The sequence below is a fragment of the Gallus gallus genome, chromosome 1 (genome assembly GCF_016699485.2).
Source record: "Gallus gallus isolate bGalGal1 chromosome 1, bGalGal1.mat.broiler.GRCg7b, whole genome shotgun sequence".
In the NCBI taxonomy this organism is placed as follows: Eukaryota; Metazoa; Chordata; class Aves; order Galliformes; family Phasianidae; genus Gallus; species Gallus gallus.
In genome coordinates, this window is record NC_052532.1 from 162,789,563 (window position 1) to 162,809,861 (window position 20,299).

The window sequence follows — 20,299 nt, forward strand, 5'->3', positions numbered from 1 at the left end:
ACAAAACTTGGCAGCTTCAGTTTCAGAGCAGACATAAGGTATATCAAACAAGCAGAAAGAAAGTGAGAAAGTCTAGGGGAATTAAGGTGATGTGCATAAGGACATGAGATGCTAGAACACAGGTGTTATCATTAAAAAAAACATAATTGTGATTTTTTAAAAGACTATGAAAACCTGACCAGAAAGATAGATTCTGCTTGCTTATCTCTTGCAATATTTATGGTATTCTGAAAAAGATTTTGGATTCTACTCATTATTAAGTGGAAGAAGAGAACAGTATCGACTTCACTAAGATTTTTGCATGCCTATACAAAGGATGTTGTTGCTGGTACAAGACACAGAGACCAAAGAAGAACGTAAACTAGAATGAAGAAATTTGGCTTTTTGGTACTGAAACCACTACAAAACCTCAGTCAGACAAGGTATATCATCAGTAACAGAGAATCACTCAAGCAGGATTAATCACTGAAAGTAACCACTGACATGCCTAACAACATTATTGCAGAAATGATAACAACAACAAAAACATATTTTATCTTTACCTTTAAAATTCATGGTAGCTAAGGTCCCCTGACTTAGCAATTCAGGTAAAAAAAATGAGAATTTGTGCCACTGAACAACCAGACAGAAGTTTCTAGTTGTTAAATAGAAAAAAAGGCTAACAAAAACAGATTTGCAGGTCAATATGTAACTAAAGTACAAAGTGAAATGGCTGATACATTCCATTAAATTAGACTAATTATCATCAGCAGTTTAAGACAAATAGGAATCTTATTACCAATGGCAGTTGGCAATAAATCAGGTTCTAAGGGATCTTACCTACTTCATAGGCTGCCTTCCCTCCTGCACTCCAGCAGTTTTGAATCAATCTGATGACTCAAGGCATCCACCACAAGGTTACAAATTACCTGTGAATGCAGTTTAACTGGTTGGTTAAGTCAGGTTTATGGCTCCTTTGTGTTGCTCAAGTATTGAAAAGTATCCCAAACATGTCAAGTTTAAAAGCTGTAGAGACAGATTTTAAGCACATATGAACATGTATGCATCATTTCTTCTATGCTTATGTTCAATTTATTCAGCATTTTAACCCACTTAAAAGACATTAATTGAACCTTACTATAGTGCTGTGTGTATTTTACAGGGAAAGGTTTTATATTTGTTTTATGCTTCAGTAGGAAGCTGCACAAGGATGAGGCAGCTTGCTTGTTGAGTTTTGTGTTTGCAATTACATTTTCATATTGTCAGTTTCCAAATACTGTTACTGCTCAAATAGATAGGAAGACAGAAGTACTGGAGAAGAGAGTGCACAAACAGGAGAAAAATGTATATATATGTACATGTACGTATGTACATAATGTATAGATGTGCATATATATTTCTTTTTCAAAATATCACTTCAGTAGTGGAATCTGAAGATTTCAAGAGTTAGAAAACTGTAGAATTGCAGAACTTGAAGATTTTATCTTAAAATACTGAAAGCCAGCTTCCATCTTTATGGCAAGATTTGATGTTGTTAAGTTATGAGACATTAATTAATTGGTGGGAATACGAGTTACATTTATTTTCCTTAGCTACATGTGCTGCAGGATAGAGGAAAAGCAGGAAAACCTCTTTGTTTGTGTTTTATTCAGTGCAATCCATTATTAATTCCTACATTCCTAAAAACTCTAGCAATGTAGAAACCAGCACTTTCAACCTCAGCCCGAGCTGTAGTATCTATTAAATGAGGCCTTTGAAATCTCTACTTTTGAAACCACTCTCAAATCAGAGAATCTGGTAAATCTCCCTTGCCTGTGCATGTGTCTGTGAAAAGGCTTATTTTCAAAGAAATGCCTTTTTTTCTTCAGGATTGAGAGCGGCTTCAGCCTGAGTGCTGATACTTCAGAAGTTTCAAACTACAGTCAGATGTGGCTGAGGCTGAATTTGAGGTCATAGTTTCAACAAAGAATAAAACTTTCAGTTCCTGAGTCTTTCAGTTATTTTAAAATTAATTTTAAATCACAGCATGCTCTGGTTCAGAGTATGGAAAAGTGTACTTTTTTGGTGGGGAGTGGTGGATGTAATTCAAACACGTTAGGCTATTGCAAAAATCAGAAAACAAAAGAAAAAAGCAGTAATTTACAAGAGAAGAGATGTTAGTATACAAATGTGGTATATCAAATGGAAGAAAAACTTACTGTACAACCCAAATGAGTGTTCTGGATCTTTTGTTATACCAGATAACAGACAGTTGTTATTGCTGTAACTTTTTTCTATGGCTTTTTTTTCTTTCACATCATGGAATACAAACAGGTGAATTCCAAGAGGTTGCCATGGTATGACTTTATTTGAAATGTCTTTACTTTTGTGTACTGTGGGGTTTTCTTTCATTTTCCTGGGTTATAACATCTGTCAGTTCTTTTTTATGGCTTTGTTTATCTACAGAAAATGGAAAAAGTAATGATTGTGCCAAGAGACCTCTTTTTCTGCCAATATCTATGTATCATTTTATATGACCATGAAGAATGGTCATTTATGACTTGCTTACAATAAAGACAACGAGACTGATCTGGATATTAGTTACTCCAACATACAATGAAAAGAAGCTCCACTGTATTTCACAAGAGTAAAATTTAAGATTTTAAGAAATGCATTTCAAGAACTGATAGGATATAAAGAAATGTTTGTTCAAGTTCAAATATTGCATTTAATAAATAATCTAAAATGAGTTTTAAATTTTCTCCCCTAAAAATATTCTAATTGGCCATAAGGAGCAGTATCATGCTCTAGGCCTTTCAGCTCCTTTGAGAATACTGGACTTCTCATGCCTTGCTATGTATCCAAGCAGTGTAGTTCTCCCATGACAGCTACAAATGCTGTCTCAAATTATCAACTCCAGCAGGAAGCCTGAGGAGCTGCTGAATAGCTTCTACTCCATCAGGGCTCTATTATAGCTTTGCTGGGATTCTGCATGGGAAATGCATGGCTTAGAAGAGGCCATTCTCTTAATAAGGACTCTTCTGAAGCTTGATTCAGATACCAAAAGGAGACTACTTTTCTCATTCTGATATGGGTTCATAGTACCCAAGAAACCTAAAGAAAATAAAGTTGATCACAAAGAAAAAGTCACATTCTGCTTTTTTTTAATGGTTATTTGTGGATATTAATAATCTGGGAAAAAAATGGAAAAAAGATAGGCTGGGATGTAAACTACTATGCAGTAAATTGTCTCTGATCCAGAGTGAATCCTATGTGACTTTTCTTTCTGTTAGTATAATGGTGACAGTGCTATGTCTGTAGGTAATGTTGACAGTTTCTGAGGCTAAATAATTTCTTTTGAGATACTCAGATAATAAACTGATAGGAGTTTGCAGGAACTGGTACATGTATTCAGTATTTAGGATTTGCTAAATGATCTGTATATGTAGGCAGCAAGTTGTACAGGGTATTATTCCCTGAGTGGATGACCTGATTTTCAGTAGCTGAAGCAGGGTATGTTGAAAATTCTGGAGTGATAACTTGTTTTAAGAGGCAGTGATAAAGCTTTGGAATGATAAATAAGGCAATGAAAGAACTTAAAAGGTAGCTTAGATTCTTCACTACTTCCATATTAGGAAACTTGTGTTGAGTCAGTTTTTGGAAGGAGCTGGGTTCTTTCCTGATTGTAGAAAAGAAAATTGTACAGTGGATTTATTGTCTTCCTGGTGTATTTTGCAAACGGTTTTCTGACATCCACTTACTGAAAATTGGTATGTCTGTTGCCAAGACACTTTATTTCTAACTTTCTAGTCATAGGTCAAAGACCACATGGAAACAAGATGATGTCGGTAATCCTAATATGTTGTCAAAATTGTAGATAGTCCTAAACATGAAAATTTCCACTGTAATGTATAGTTAATATCTTGCTCTAGGGTGTATGAATCTTGTATTTTTCAAAGTCCTTACTGAAAAGACCTTTTTATTTGGTATTCCAAAATGTCCTTCAGCCTCCTTCACTCTTCCTATTTCTGATGCAATGTGCTCACTAAATGGAATGAATTTGAAAATAACTTTACCTCCTCAAACCTCTTTTCTTCTTTCATATTGAAACAATTTTCAACGTCTGGTTCTTGTGTGAACAAAATAGCCAGGTGAATATTTCTGGCTATTAACTTCTTTCCAGATAGAACAGCTTTTCTGTAGAATATTGCCAATATTATTAATTTTTTTCATAGAATCACAGAATTTTAATATTAGAAATTTGAAAGCAGAAATAAAAGGGATCTGGAATTAAAACAAACCAAACCAAAACAAAACAAAAAACCCACATTTTACAACAATGATTGTGTCTTAAACTGAGATAGCTTTTTTAAAAAACACACTTTAATCAAATCTTTCATGACATTTGACCTGTATATTTGATGGAATGATGTAAATCCTCTGCTGTTAAGCTGAAGGCAAAAATTATTGGCAAAATGCTGGTCTCATGGAATTCGATGACTAAACCTTAATTGGCTTCAATGGAATGGAATTTCACAATGTGTATTTGATTACATGTACATTCAAATTCAGAAGTAGTTTTCTACATATCTAAAGCTAGAAAACTTCTGACTATTTAAAATGGAACTCCTAAGAAAGAATGGGAAACATAAACATCTGTTCAATTTTTTATGTTGTTGGTGTCCAAAACAGTGGGAAAAGTTCTGGCTCTGTGGTGAAACTTTACATTTTCACTCAGTTTCATGAATGGGTAATAAGAGTTGAAGGGGTGCTCACATGTCTACTCAGCATTAGAATCATAGAATCATAGAATCATAGAATCGCTAAGGTTGGAAAAGACCCACAGGATTATCCAGTCCAACCATTCGCCCTTCATCAATGGTTCCCGCTAAACCATGTCCCTCAACACAACATCCAAACGCTCTTTGAACATCACCAGGGTCGGTGACTCCACCACCTCTCTGGGCAGCCCATTCCAGTGCCTGACCGCCCTTTCAGAGAAGTAGAAGACTTTTTTTTATTATTACTTTGGCTTAGCAGGTGTGAAGGGTTAGGCAGCCTATGAAAATGACTGGAACTCAAAGACAAGAGATTGTTGAAGTCAGTAATGACTACAGAACTGATGAATCTATTTTCAGCTCCTGAAAAAGGAAAACCTATCTTATCTATACAGTCATATCTATTTAGTTCTATGCAGCCAATTCTCTACTATTTGGTTCTTGTATAATTCTTTACATAAGACACTACGTATAGGAGGGAAATTTTGCAATATAGCATGAAATCTGTATAAGCATTTGGTACAAGATGATAAAGATGATAATGACTGAGAGAGATGAGAAAAGTCTGATGCTGAGTAAATGCAATGCAGATTTTGATAGTAATTACAGTAATGTATTATGTAATGTTCTGGACAATCCTTTTCAGACTTTTAAAAGTCTTCTGATTCACAGTTGAGATATAAAGGTTGCAGACATATATATGCCAATCATGCACTGTACAAAATTTAATGATGTTACATAATACAATTATGTCAACTATTACAGCTTTCAGTATGTAATGTAAATAGTTAAAAAAAAAAATCAGGGAAAGGTCAGCAATAACACAGACAAAATTGGGTTAATTCTATTAGATTTCTAAAGGAGTTACTTCAGAAAGTTTTGATGGTATACTTTAAAGATTATTACAAATCAATTATTCCTTTGTCAGGAAGAAAATAGTACCTGTAATGTGATTGATACATCAATACTAGTCAAGTTTGGAAGCAGCAGAAATGTGCATTTCCACACACATGCTGAGTATTCATCCTGCAACTAATGAGTATTCACTTGACTCTTGTTACCTGATCTAACTACCCATAGAGCCTCAGACAGATTTCGCTTGACCCAAAATTTTAAACTGTTAGTTTCTCCTTTGCCTTGTAATGAAGTAATAACACAATTAGCTGTCTACCAATGCAGAAAAAGGTTCATCCTTGTTAATATATTAGTGAGGTGTATAGCACGTTAAAAACTTGACAGTTTTAGAGAAATCCCATTACGTTTTTATCACCTGCCCAAGTATTGTAGGGGGTCTTTTACACAACCCACAGAATAGTACCTATCTTGGGCTTTAGCAATATCAGCAGTAAAGGAAAATACATAAAACCACAATGAGTGAAAGAGAAAGAAAAAATCTCTTGGCTTGGGTTTAAGCCAAGTTATTATATATTTATTTTAATTCCCTGCTTAAGACAGAGGGTATGTGCCTGCATAAGAATCAGGTCTCTTCATTTTAGTTGTTTAAATAGTGAAACAAAGTCCAAACAAGTAAAATGCCAAAATGCTAACAGCTCTAGTTAAGAAAAACACATAATAAATAGGATCTTTATCTTAGGAAATCTTAGAAAAACTGGGAAATTGCTTCTGTACTTTCCATTTTTTCTAAGTAAGAATTTTGCCCTCACTTTCAGCTACAATTCATTTCTGTATGAGTAGATTCTCCATCTGGTTGTATTCCTAGTGACAGTAAACAGCAGTTGGAGACTGATGGAGTTGCTTAGTGTTCCTCATATTCTACTGAAGATATATAAATGTATATATTTTGTTTTCTCCTTTCTAGACTTAATTAGAAGATGATCTTCCACTTCTTCTAAGTGATAACACACTAATGTTCAGTAGTAACAGTGGTGGAAATTGCTTCTAGTTCCACCTTTAGTCTTACCTACTTGTTATTTTTGAAGGGTTATTTTTCCATTCAGGTAATTTCCAAAACCTAGCTCAGCTCTTAGCTTGACTGTGGAGAAAGATGTCTTACTGCATGTGGAACTGTATAAACAGCAGAGGCTAGCAGAGTCTGTGAACTCCTTTAAGAAGAGATTACAAGATTCCTCTCTTGCGGTAACATTAAAATTTGTGATAGATCCAGACTTAATGGTATTGTGTTTTAATTCTAAGAACTGACTAAATTACACTTCAGTTCTGTTGCAGAAATAAAAATTTCTGGCTGTATTATCTGTATACTGAAGTTTGTCTTGTTTTTATGCCTTGTTTCTATTTATTCTACTGGCAGTGACAGGTAGTCCAAAGGGTACAAAACACCTGAAATATATTTGTGAATTCTTATGCCAATGAACAAAACTACTGCTTTGCAAGAGAGACAAACATCAATGAAATATTTTTCTGGCCATTTGCACAAAAGGGAATGAAAACAGTAAAGCTGAGGCAGTATAAAAACATACAAAAAAAAAAAAAGAAAAGGAAACAAGAAATACAGGATGGCACTGTCAGCATTCCATCATGATTATCATTGCTGGAGCAGGAGACTGTTCAGTTGGACCCTATAACAAAGTTAAGGATTGAAGTCTTTTCCACTTTTCAAAATTGATAGAGAGAAAAAAGCAAGTACTTATGTTTTTATTTTTCAAGTAAGGTGGTTTTGAAATTGAATGCTTCTGGTTTAAGTAGTGAAAATATAGTGCAGATCACACACAGGATTGGGAAGTAGAAGATAGTTGAACATTTATTTATTTTTGCCTCTTGTAATTCATAGAATCATAGAATGGCCTGGGTTGAAAAGGACCTCAGTGATCATCTAGTTTCACCCCCCAGCCATGAGCGGGGTCGCCAGCCACTAGACCAGGATGTCCAGAGCCACATCCAGGCTGGACTTGAATGCCTCCAGGGATGGGGTATCCACAACCTCCTTGGGCAACCTGATCCAGTGTGTCACTCTGTGTGAAAAACTTCTTCCTAACATCAAACCTAAACCTCCCCTGTCTCGGTTTAAAACCATTCCCCCTTGTCCTATCACTATCCACCCTCGTAAACAGCCATTCTCCCTCCTGTTTATATGCTCCCTTCATGTACTGAAAGGCCACAATGAGGTCTTCCCCAGAGCCTTCTCTTCTCCAAGCTAAACAGTCCCAGTTCCCTCAACCTTTCCTCATAGGAGAGGTGCTCCAGCCCTCTGACCATCTTAGGGGCCCTCCTCTGGACTCATTCATAGAGCTCTGCATCTTCCTTGTGCTGGGGGTCCCAGGCCTGAACACAGTACTCCAGATGGGGCCTCACAGGAGCTGAACAGAGGGGGACAATCACCTCCCTCTCCCTGCTGGCCACCCCTTTTTTAATGCAGCCTAGGATATAGTTGATCTTCTGGGCTGCAAGTGCACACTGCTGGCTCATGTTCAGCTCATCATCCACCAATTCACGGTGAATAGAAACAGGAAGAGATAGCAAAGAGAGTTCTCAAAGACAAAATAATGTTCTTCTGTATTTAGGAGAAATAGATCAATCACACAGCTCCTCAAAAAGACTATCTTACCTGAAATATACTTGATTGGTCAACGGTCCCATACAAGCCTTGTCTATAGCCTAGAGTTGATGAGACCTAACAGGAGATTATTTCATCCTAAATAAAGTTATCCCTTTTCTGTGTAGTTTAATACCTCTTCTACAAATAAAAAAGGCATTGAACTTTGACAAAGTTTGGCTAGGAAAACACATAAAAGAACAAGTTGAAAAAGAAAAAAAAAAGTATGAATTCTCTTGAATCAGTAAATTTCAATTACATTGCATGTGTATCTTGAAAAAAGAAAGTGTGAAAATCTTATAAATCTGAAGATGTCAAATTTAATTTTCATGCAGGTGAGCATAACTTCCATTCCCTTCAAGAAAAAGTGAGCAAATATAAAAAGTAAATGTTGTTTCCTTCTAAATTGAATAATTGGGAAATTATTTTAAAAGCAGGAAATTTTCAATTACCTGCTGCTGATGTTGAAGAAAAGCATGGAGTATTCTGGTAGGTAATTGATGGAGAGGTGCTTTTGTATTTAATGTATTAGGGATTTCAACAGAGACACTGTGACCTACAGCTAAAGTAAGTGTGAGTCCTTCTACTTGTAAATGACAAGGTGCCTCCTGAAATTATTTCTTTTGTACTGTCTTCATAAAGTGACACTATTCTCTCTGCAGGCAAACAAGAAAGAAAAAGCAATGTTTCAGGGCCAAATAATTCACCCATTCCCTGATATAGCAAAATCCACTCAGCTTAGCCTACGTAGATTTATGAACTCAAAGACAGAATTTGTAGGAGAGGGTGTTAAGAGTGCATCTCTTTTATTATCTGGTAGAAATTAGGGCTCCAAACAGAAAAGAAAAGATACCTTGTCACTGATCAAGGATCCCAACTACTTGATATTCAATTTTGAGCATGTAACTTATCAAAGACGACAGAAGACTCTCTGCAAGTTGCCTCACACACCATATGAATAAATTTCCCTGGCTTTGCCTAGAAAATATCATACAGAAGAACAAAGCTAAAGATTCTTCTGTTTTACCAGTGTTCATTTCAGCAGTTCTTTGGGGTTGCCATAGTAAAACCCATAACATCATGAGTTATGATTTAAGACAGAAATTAGCTGATGTAACCTGTTATCATGCTGCAGTAATTCTCTAGGATATGTGACCTCAATTTGGATGGGACATTACAACAACTAAGAAAAATTGTGTGATCCAGGAATAAAAATGATTTAAATTGGCTCTTGTCCATTCTTCTGCAAGTCTGCTTAGAATTATTATGTCAGGACTGGGTAGCATCTGGATAGGTCAGCATACTTCATGGACAGTTTGGTCCATGGGTAAGAAATACTGAAAGCAGCACATATTGTGCTATTTTGTACTCTTCCATACATTTGCAAAGCATCAAAGTTGCTAATGCCTACAATTTCCCTCATTTTATGAAACTTATAATAACCCTAAGATGTCAAATCATTATAGTAGATTGAGATATTAGGAGGTAACTTTATGTTTTGTCCAAAAACTGTCTACATGGAGAATTAAAGCTTTCTTATATTATTCAGACCTTTTTTGTTGTTAATTAGGAGAGTGATCAAAGTGGAGTACATATGGCTAACCTTATGTCCCATCACTGTCTTAAAGTCACAGAAGGTTGTCCAAAAATCATCAGTATCCTTTCACAAATCATACACAGATCAGGGATTTTTCCATAAAATAAAGGAATAAGAAAATTTTGCAGAGATCATAATGGTTTGACTTAACAGAAATGTATTCCAGAGAAGAATCTGACTGAATTACTCTGTGCTTTAAGGGAGTGCAGATGTTGTGCAGCACTAATCAGGAAGGTGGGGCAAAAAAGGCAGAAAAAACATAAAGTGCTGCTGTATCTTTGATAGAGGAAAATATTTTTTTTTTTTATTTGACCTAAGAATGATATTCCTCTACGTGACATATACCAGGCTTTGTGTTTCAGTTCCCAATGTCTTTCAATATTTTCCATCTTAAATCTCATGTTCTACTAAAAAAGTCAAATTTAAAGGGTTTTCTTTGGTTTTCATCTGTTCAAATAATAGTTTTTTCTACCCTATTAAATATTTGGAGGAAGTTACTAAATTAAATGTGACAGTGATTTTTTTTTTTTTCCCCCGGTAGCCATTCAGATTTGAAAAGCATGTAATCTATCTTCAGGTCTAAATAATGGCACAAATTTTACAGGAAAGAACCTCTGCGTAGGTAGGTTTCTTTTAGTCTGCAAGGAGTATTTTTTAATTTTTTTTTTAATACAAACTTATAAAAAAGGGTTGCTCATAAAACTGAGTTTCATATATACCTGTGTTAATGCTGAAATTCATGGTGAAAGTTGGAATACAGCTTTAAACAAACATTAATTTTTTGTTCATCAGTAATATATAGTCTTAAAAAAATAATAAAAAAATAGATCACATTGAGAGTATAGTAAACTAGTGTTGAAAAATGTAGAACTGATAGTGATATTAGAGAAAATACATGAAAATTGTTATGGCATTATCTTTGCTCAGTACCTGGCACGGATATGTCTGTGATGCTCTATTGAGCATCCCTGCAACTTAGAATCTAAATTCTTTATAGTTTTTGACGCTACTAACAACCATTCTTAAATATTTTGTAAGATTAACTATTGCTTTGCCTCCATTTGAGTACCTACCATTTTATTTTCATAGCTTTTCTTTGAGGTAACAAGGGAATTTTATTCTGTTAAAATAAGATTGTCTGAACTAGCAATAACACCAACTCTACCTGTAACATTTTTCTTAGCAGTAGTACTTTATCCATTTTATTTACACAGTTTATTATTTAATTCTGCAACCTCTCATACCTGTTAATCAGTGATCAAAAAAAAGAAGTAGGTCTAGTTTCAGGTAGTTCTACTTTCTGCTTTTAACTACTGTCATTTAACCCTGCACAAGCAATGGTTCATAGAATCTGATAGAACTCCAGCTCCCTTCCTACAATGTCTGAAGGAACCACTCTGCTACATAATATTTCTTCCTTTATTTCTCATCAGAAGCTTGAAAATAAGAGTTTCTCTCTTCTTCAGTTACCAATAAAAGCAGTTCATTTCATCACTCCTGCCTCATTTGACACCTCTCCAATCAGCAACCAATAGCTATTCTTGCCTCTCTTATCATTGCTCACAGTATCTCAACTGATTTTTGAGCACAGTCCTGGTGATAGTGCAGAAATAGCTTTCCTTCATCTAGCTGACAATATCTTAGTATATTTCTTCCTTTCTTCTATACTTTGGCCTTTTAACTTTTTGGACTTCTTCATGCTTTTGCCCCAGTTCCACAGATGTATTTTGTTCTTTATTCTTACAGTTATAATTTTCCTCTGAGAACAAACATGTAAACAAGAAGAACAACAAAGCACCTCTTTTGTTCTTAAGTTCTTATTTTCCTTTTTTTCTTTTTTTTTTCCATTTTCTTTTCCCAAGAAATTTATCAGCAGAATTGTCCTCAGCAAAGTTCATTCTTTCTTTCTTTTTTTTTTTTTTAATTGTATTTCCTTACATTATCTTGAATGAATCCAAAAAAGAGATCATTGTAGTCCTTAGGATCTCCTCTTGTTTCTTAAGAGTCATGGCACTTGGTAGTACAGATAGTTTCAATTTGGATTTTTATCTTTCCCTGTTTTGGGGAATGAGTTTGAGTATATGTTGAGTATTTATCATATCCTCATGTCACCCTCCTCCCTGTAAAGGACTGGAAAGCCCTATACGTTACTCATTTGTAAGTCGTGAACAAGTATATTTAGCCCTTTTACCTACAGGAAAGTAAATCATAGAATTCCAGATTAAAGACTACCATTTTAACCTTTTGCATTCATGATCTTATAACAGTCCTTTCTATGAAAAATCTGTGCTGAATAGGTATATTTTTAACACATTTTTTTCTTAATTTAAACATCTGGGGTCTCTTCTATCAAGAGCAAATAATCATGTTATAAGGAGACCTGACTAACCAGGAATAAAAGCTGCTTCGTTCTTGATTGCCTTATCATGCAGATATTCTCAAATAATGGAAATAAGAATTTACATGACTTAACCAGCATTGCCAATGATTATTTTATGTTGTAGGGAATAAATTATAGTGGATCAAGACATGGAGAGAATGAGCAAGAACAAAGTTAAGAATTCCATAAATTTCCACTGTGTTTTCCCTAATGAGCATATAGTGGGACTCGGAGCTCAAAATGAGATTTGTCTCTTAGGACCTGAAGATAGCTAAGAGACTCATTGCTGAATCCAGGAAACCTTTGTGCCACTTGAGGATCTATCTTGATGTAAGCATGGGAATTGCTGAAGATGGGTGTATATTTGTCAGCCTGGCCATCTCTGAAATCTGCTGGCTGACTGAAAACTAGTCAGAAGATATCTGCAGACCCTTATGATCACTTGCATTGGACACTTCTGAGAAGGTAAATCAATTGCTACAGTTCAACTGTCAAAGAATGAGAAAGGAATCTCCACACTGTAATGAAACAAGTTCCACAATTGCCCAATACTGTAGGATTGTCTAATAAGTGTTAGCAGATTGTGAATCCTCTAGGCTTAGAATGGTTTTCTCTGAGCCTGAAAGAGCCAAGGTCTCAGCTCTGCTCCTTTCCTTCAGGCTCATATATAAGTTTAACAACATCCTCTTGTTATCATGTTAAATGGAGGTTTAAAGATCTATGGAGATAGGAATAGAAAAGTATGATGAATATTGTAGACCATAATTCTTGGTCTGTTCTATTGCAAGGTTAAAAAATTTACCGATTTTATCATGTAAATTTACAGAGATCAATTTTGGCATGCCAAGAATCTAAACAATTGGTTAAAAAGAACTACCAGTCCCCAGTGAACATAATACTAATGGTCTAGTCATTAACGAGTCATACCTGCTTCACCTAGCCATTCCCATGATGCTGAGAAAATTATGGAGAAGTTGTATGTTTCTGTACTGCTTGGGAAAAGGATCATTATCCCGGGGACATCTGCTTTAGAGTTTATGACTATTTTGCTCTGGAGACACTGTGTGGGGAATACCTAAGAGTGAAATCCAACTAATTAAATGTGAGAATGTGCAAGATAGAGTGAATCATCCAGAGAAATGAGAATTTCTAAGGAGTATTTCAAAGCACTGTCCTGAGCTAGTTATCTAAAACAGGTCAGTTGTGCTGCATCTTAAATCAGTGTTTCTCTCTCATTGGCTGTAAAGGGAAACAGATGTACATACCTAAACTGTAGCATCTCTATAGTAATAGAATCTGGGGCAACATACATACCCAAAGAGCTACTAATTTCTAATTTATCATGTCACTGTGTGAACAAGATATATATATTTCTCTGGATTGTTGGCTGTAATTAATGTGACTGGTCACTTGAAATGCATTCCTGTTCTTTGGGGGAGGTGAAATGAGCTTTACTAATTAAAAGAAAAAAAGGCAAATAGTGAAGATTAATAAAAATAACAACTGAAAATTGGCATGGGCTAAATCTACAAAATCTTCACAAATGTGAAGATATTTATTATGTTAACTGTATATTTAAACAAGGAATAATGTACACTAAAAGTAAAATCAAAATAAGCTCATTACATTTATCTCTTTTCCTATTCTATTTTTCTAATATATATGTGTGTGTGTTAGTTTATATAAATATAAGAATACATGCCTGGTGAATTTTATGCTACAATTCTGATATAAACTCTGAAGCTTGTAAATAATTGCATCAGATTGATGAGAAATTAGAAAACAATCTGTTTTTTTATTTTTTTATTTTTTAATTATTTCTATGTTTATATACAACAACTGAAAATCCAACGTTATCTAAAAGGAGATATACACTGAAAGAATCATTAAAGCTATATCTATGAGAACATTATCTCCTCTTTCTACTATAGTTTGGCAATCCTTTCCAATATACCAGAGAGGAAAAACTAATCTGGTCCTCCAATTTGTACATGTAGACTGAGATAATCCAAATTTGATTTAGCTGAGGTAGATATCCAAAACTGAACTTCAACAGTGCTTAATTTTTATCAGTTTCTGGGTCTTCTAAGCTGTTAGCTTAGGTTAATAACAAAAAGAATGATGACCATTTTAGATGTGACAGGTTGTTTATAACCTCAGTGGGAGTTTAATAAACAGTGCTTAATACAATAAAAGGATACTCAGGCTAATCTGAATCTAGTTACTGGAGTGCATTGGGATGCATGGCAGTGGGATACCCACTCTCCGTATCTTGCACCTGTTCAGATTTTACCACAGGTCCAGCTTCTCCACTCACTTATTTATTGCTCTATGGAAATCAGAACTTGAAGCTCTCATTATGAATGTAGCATAATGGATGGGAGATGGAGATCTGCACCAGTCCCAAAGCAACAGGGCACTGGAAACAGCATGGGTGTACACGCAGATCTGGGAATTAAGAAGAGTTCCCTGGTCCCATATTATACACATGAATGGCAAATGTGTCTCAAGTGCATGGCCGTCCCCAGCATGAACCTGAGCCTAAGCAGGCTTTATGTCTCATTTAATTATGCTAGCAGATAGTAGAAGAGAATTATCTATTTCTCTGGTCTTAGCTGTGAGGTTGTAACTCTTGAGGTTGTAAGTCCAGAGCCTACTGCCATTGATATGAATGATGCTGATTGTACATTAGATTCACAAGAAATGCTCAGCAGTGTCCCTGAGACCATGGCTTATTTATGTTATTATCACACACAGTGTATCATTCCAGTGGATATTTGTGTAACTTTTCACCTTTTCATTAGAAGATCCCAATGTATTTCATAGTAGATCAGGTTTTGGAATGTATATAATATTTTACAAAATGTATCATCATCCAATTCTGATAAATTGATATAATCTACACTGTACTATATAAAACCAAGTAATAGTGGAAATAGAGGCGTGCCACTGTAACTGTCCAGCAGTATTACCTCTGCACAATATTCTTTTCAGGAAAGTACAGTAATTACTCATTTTTGTAATCTAATTACCTTCCAACATTTTGAACAGTGACTGCTTCTGATTTTTAGATAGCAAGAAAAGTCAACACTCATCCATTCTGAATTATCTTTTTAATGTTGTATACTTACCTAAGGAACAACATAAATAAAATAGCTATGTAGATGAACATATGTTTAGATAAGACACCACTATAAAAATTCACATTTATAGAAACAATCTTCACTGTAGCAGAAAAATCATTCAGATCTGTAATACTGCAATAACATTATTCCGTTATGAAAAAAAGAAAATGTTTACATATGCATATACATCAAATGTAGTATAATATATAAGAATATACTGTAATTGTTTCTGTCCTATATCACTTCAGAATCATGAGTCCCAAAATTCCTGAGAATTCTAAGCTGTGATGAATGTTACTTTTCAGAATCCTTGACAGACAGTAGGAGAAAATGATTTTTATTTTTTTAGATTCTATCGTCTACCACTACATTTTATGATCTGAGTGATAATTACAAATAGTTACACTTGTTGGCCTAAAAACATTACCTCCTCTGGCTTTTTAATGTCAGCCACAACTAGAAGTTCATGAGCCAAATAAAAGGTAAGATAGACCTCATATGAATACAAATCGTTCAGGTAATTCTACTTTACATTTTGTAGGAGAAAATATCCACTATCTCAGGCCAGGATAGAGGAATGGATTACTCATTTTAGTATGAACTCAATCACATCCTCAAAATATGTGAATTAAAGGTACAATTCTTAAAAGGGTTTAGTCCCTTTTTACTGGAGCAATTATATCCTTGGATGAATCATGCATACTTTTATCATGAGTAAAACTACATATCTTTAGATGCAGAGTCAACACATTTCTGAGTATCTGAAACTGCCTATCAGTATGCTGCTGTCATAGAGTTTATTTCTTGAATTTGTGTCTGTCTTTATATATTCATTGCATTAGTCTGTGATCAGGAGTATATTTAAACAAAGCAAGCAACCTTCACCACTGGAAAACTATCCTGAAAGTAGAAACAAGCAAGAAAAAAGGTAACATTTTTTTCACATTACATAAAAGTTTCAAGAGTAAAGCATGATAAGTCTTGCAAGTGAAAGAACAGTATTGCCTTTACATTGTGTACTAACTGAACTGTACAGCAGACAAAACAGAAAATCACTAATTATAGCAGTGATTAAAAAGGTGATCTGACAGGTGGTGACCTTAGTTTATGTCCAAGGCTAATAGATGAATAGCATAGTGCAAAGAATCTCTTCTTTGAAATCAGTACTTCTGTGGTGAAGCTCGGGACAAAATGCACTTACAAAGTGCTCAAAGTAGAGGGTATGTGCAGAATTATGCAGGTCATCAGTGCAAAAGAAGAATTTTATCACACAGTCTAGAAATATCACTAAATGAAACAGCTGCTTGCTATTATTGGAAGCATTCTGGTATTGTCATGACACTGAAGAGCTACAGTTTACAGCCAACTTCAGGATCACATATTCAGCACTTATTCATGATTAGTTGATGCTTACTAAATAATGAATTGCCAAAAAGTGCTATGGCTTGACATTCAAGACACATTCCTGAAGGAATTTGTAGGATGTTGTCTATATTTCATTGTATTTTCCTTGCTGTGAAAAATGTGGTTCTGTGTTTTCCAGACATTTTAGAAGACTTTTATAGGTAATTTCTTCTCTAGCCTGGACAGGTCTGCTGCTTTTATTGCTAGTTACAATTTACAGCAACAGGTCTGCAATATTTTTCTGCTTGAACTTGGCGGGCCACATCCTGTCCTCATTGCATGCAGCTGACCCAAGGAACACTGTTTCAGTAACACTGTGGGAGATGTTATACACATATCTGCAGCTACATGTAATTTAGTTTAATTTGTTACGACTTGTAGTATCTTCTTAATTTTAAAGATATCTTAGTTCCACAGTGAAGAAACATAATTTTCTTTGTTGACTTCATGTCCCCCATTAAAATTTATCTCTTCTGTCTTCCTTTTGGTTGTTTACATGTAATTCAGCATAGATGAAAATCTACTTAGTTTGTTTTATACAGTGGCCTACTTTCAGATAGACCTGGTTCAAGAGTTCTGCAGACCTTTTCACAAGCTTTCAGTTTGTTACTATGCTATACCCATCCAAGAAAAATCCTAGAATTCAGTTCAAAAAAGACAGAGATCTCCTGAAAGGAGTCCAGTGGATGTCCACAAAGATGATAAAGGACCCGGACCGCCTGTCCTGTGAGGAAAGGCTGAGTAACCTAGGTCTGTTCAGCCTGGGGAAAAGAAGACTGAGGGGGGAATCTTATTCGTGCTTATAAATAACTAAACAGAGGTGGGAGGCAAATGGATGGAGTCCAGGCTCTTCTCAGTGGTGTGTAGTGATAGGACAAGGAGTAATGGCCTAGAACTTATACATAGGAATTTCCATACAAACATGCAGAAGAACTTATTTACAGTAAGAGTAATGGAGTATTGGAACAGGTTGGCCAAAGAGGTTTTGGAGTCTCCTATGGAGATACTCAAGACCAGTCTAGATGCCGATCTGGGTGACCTATTAAAATGCTCTTTCTGGTTTTGTCACTTTCCATGCTTGAACAGACATTCTACTTACGTTTATTCTTTAAGCACTCTCAAGGGGAAGAAATGTCGTTTATTTTTATAAGAGTAAAAAACTTCCAAAAAGATTTTGCACTGAATGTACCAGGGAATCTGCTTGAGGAGGGGGTTGGGCTCCACGATCTCTTGCAGTCCCTTCCAACCCCTGCACTTTTTATGATTCTGTCTGAAAATAAGTAAATCAACAAAGCTTCAGAAAAGCAAGGCATTAGCAACAGTTCAACTGTCTGAAAAATTATTCTTTCATTAGTCCCATGTGCTTAAATGTAGGACATGAATATGTTAACTTCAAAATAGTTCTTCATGCAGTTCTTGATTTTTAAATGGTTGATCTTTAAACCCTGTCATTTCACATCTCAGATTGGCCAAAAATTATTCACTGTAGGCCATGCTGATTTCCAGTACTAGTGTTGTACAAGCAATCGATCTTGTGATCAGGATTATGCTACACTGGAGGTAGAAAGCATTCAGTGGCTCTGTATACGTAGTACTTTAGATATATATGTGAAAATATGTAAGAAGACATACTTAGTAATATTAAGAGGATTTTCTATATTATATGTGGATTTTGAGGCATTATTCTTCACAGATGACAAGCACTTTTAACTCTCTGTAGTATGCTAAGTTTCTGCTTGTGTGCAGAGGGTAATGTTCTAACCTAGTTCAGTGGTCTGATCTTGCAAATAATTATGTATGTATAGGGTATTACTATGCAAATAACTCAAAGTTATTAATGTGTGTTTGTAGGAATAATTTATGAGAGACCAAGACAGTATAAAAATGTTCTGTTTTAATAATGGAAAAAAATCTAAAAGCAACTGCAAACTGGCTTCAGGAGTGTGGATTCAACTGTCTGAAATTTGCTTATGGGGAAACCTGTTTCTTGGTATTTGACTCAAGGTATCTACTCTTCTGAGACAGCTAGTAAGTGTTGTTTTGCTTCTTTGTGTCAGCTGACAAGCCAATTGCTACTGGTTATTTTTCTATTATGTGGTGTTTACTATACTTCTGTACAGTTTTCACAGATATCAAAACTGCTATTGTATACCTTTGTGCATTGTATACCATATTAGAAAACAAGCATTTGCCAGAGGCAGTTTCGTTGTAGTTTTGCTATACATTTTCCCCTTTTCTCCAATTTTCTCTTTCTTCCTTCATTTTTTTTCCGTTTTTTTTTCTTTTACATTTAAATTCACTTGAAAGTCTTTTCAACTAAAAATATAACCTTTTGAAGTTGTTCATTATTTCTGAGCAATGTAGAAAAGTGTGAATATGATAAAAGCTATCCAAAATGAAAGTTAAAAATGTACTCATTTTGAAACTATAGAGCAGAGTATCTCTTTTGCATAAAGACTGTAGCTTCCTCATCTTGTAACTGATATGTATAGCTATCATGATATATTTACCTTTCATATATAGTCTTATCTTCTTATAACAGCTTTCTCATTTTTTTTAGAAATGAATTTGTATCTATTTAGAGTGGTCATATTCTTTCTCCAAATGCTCCAATACAATAGCAAAGAAGAATACATTTACTATTATTTCCAGTACATATCAAAGTGTATAAGTTATTTGAGAAACAAATAGATTGACTACGTGTTTATTCTGCTCAAGAATATTTATAATACTGTGTGCCTTACATGAGACTTTATTATTCTACATAATATTCCTCGTCATGCCCTAGAAAAGTTGACAACTCTCAAGCTTTAGGAAATTACACAGGATTGAAGGAAGACCTTCAATACTTCTAAGTTTAAGTTTACTCAGGTACCCATTTCATTTCAAATATGATTTCAGGAAGAAGGAAAATAACAAGATATGTAAGCAGTCCTCCTGGAGTATCAAAGGGAATTTTTGTCAGTTTATGCCTTTCCTGGTTTTTAAAATCTTATCTGGCCTAGCTGTTTTACAGATCTAAGTACCTCTTACTGTCACATGGTGATATCTTGGAAATATACGCTGAGAAATATATGCTGAAACTGTAGTGTTCTTCTACCTCTTGTGCTATGGCCAAGTTGTTTAAACACTTCAGCATTTTCTTGGGAAATGGGAAAATGGAGTTCAATTTTCCTTTTTTTTTTTTTTTTTAATGAGAATCAAAGTCAAAGTTTTCACATTCTTTGTGAATTCTGAAAGCAACATTCTAAATGAAACTGCTTAAATGGCTCCTTTCAAGCCATAATTTTGATATGACGTTCTGAGATTCTTGAAGGAGCAGAAGGTTCAAGGACTGAGACTACCCAGTGAATACAGATATTTTAGTGCTCCAGACAGGGACCCTAAAAATGCTCTACTAACAGATTCCATCCAGTTCTGCCCATTATGCAATACCTCATTTTCCTTATAGGAAAATTTTCTCCTCCAGTTACATGAATAGAAAACACTCATAACTCGTTGAGAATTAGGCAGTTAAATCCGGGATTTTTCAGCAAGTAAATTGTA

General features: G+C 35.0%; 1 long non-coding RNA gene across 1 annotated transcript in view; it reads right to left on the bottom strand.

Moving 5' to 3' along the window:
* The window catches only part of LOC107051907, a 60,681-nt gene extending 59,810 nt beyond the window's left edge, over positions 1–871 (bottom strand). The window contains exon 1 of the long non-coding RNA XR_001463889.3: positions 820–871. This is a non-coding gene — a long non-coding RNA (uncharacterized LOC107051907). The remainder of the gene's footprint in view (positions 1–819) is intronic.
* Positions 872–20,299: the final 19,428 nt, after the last annotated feature.